The following is a 333-nucleotide window of genomic DNA, read 5'->3' on the forward strand; positions in this document are numbered from 1 at the left end:
AACAAAAACATGATTTTATCATTCAAATTACCGTCATTTTAACATTGCATTTAAAACATTTTAAATAACAAGTTAAAATAAAATGTTTGAAAAATAATACATCATTTTTAAAAGTTTATCTGGGCGGAAACTACATTTTTACTTCAGACCTCACATGCGCTTTCTTCGTGTCAGTTGCGGCGAGTTAAAAAACGACCACGCGAAAGACGAGAAGGTGTGGGATTATTTTGAATTGGAAGGAAACGGAAAAGTTTTGTGTAAACTGTGTAATGTCAAATTGTCTTACAATAACTCTACTGGAGCGATGCGTAATCATATTCAATACAGGCACGT

The 333-nt window shown here is 32.7% G+C and overlaps 1 protein-coding gene across 1 annotated transcript in view; it reads left to right on the top strand.

Annotated features, from left to right (window-relative positions):
- The window catches only part of nudc (nudC nuclear distribution protein), an 8,297-nt gene that overhangs the window by 3,384 nt on the left and 4,580 nt on the right, over positions 1-333 (top strand). The gene's annotated exons all lie outside the window — the stretch shown is intronic.

The sequence above is a fragment of the Sinocyclocheilus anshuiensis genome, unplaced genomic scaffold (assembly GCF_001515605.1).
Source record: "Sinocyclocheilus anshuiensis isolate Anshui unplaced genomic scaffold, SAMN03320099.WGS_v1.1 scaffold369, whole genome shotgun sequence".
NCBI lineage: Eukaryota > Metazoa > Chordata > Actinopteri > Cypriniformes > Cyprinidae > Sinocyclocheilus > Sinocyclocheilus anshuiensis.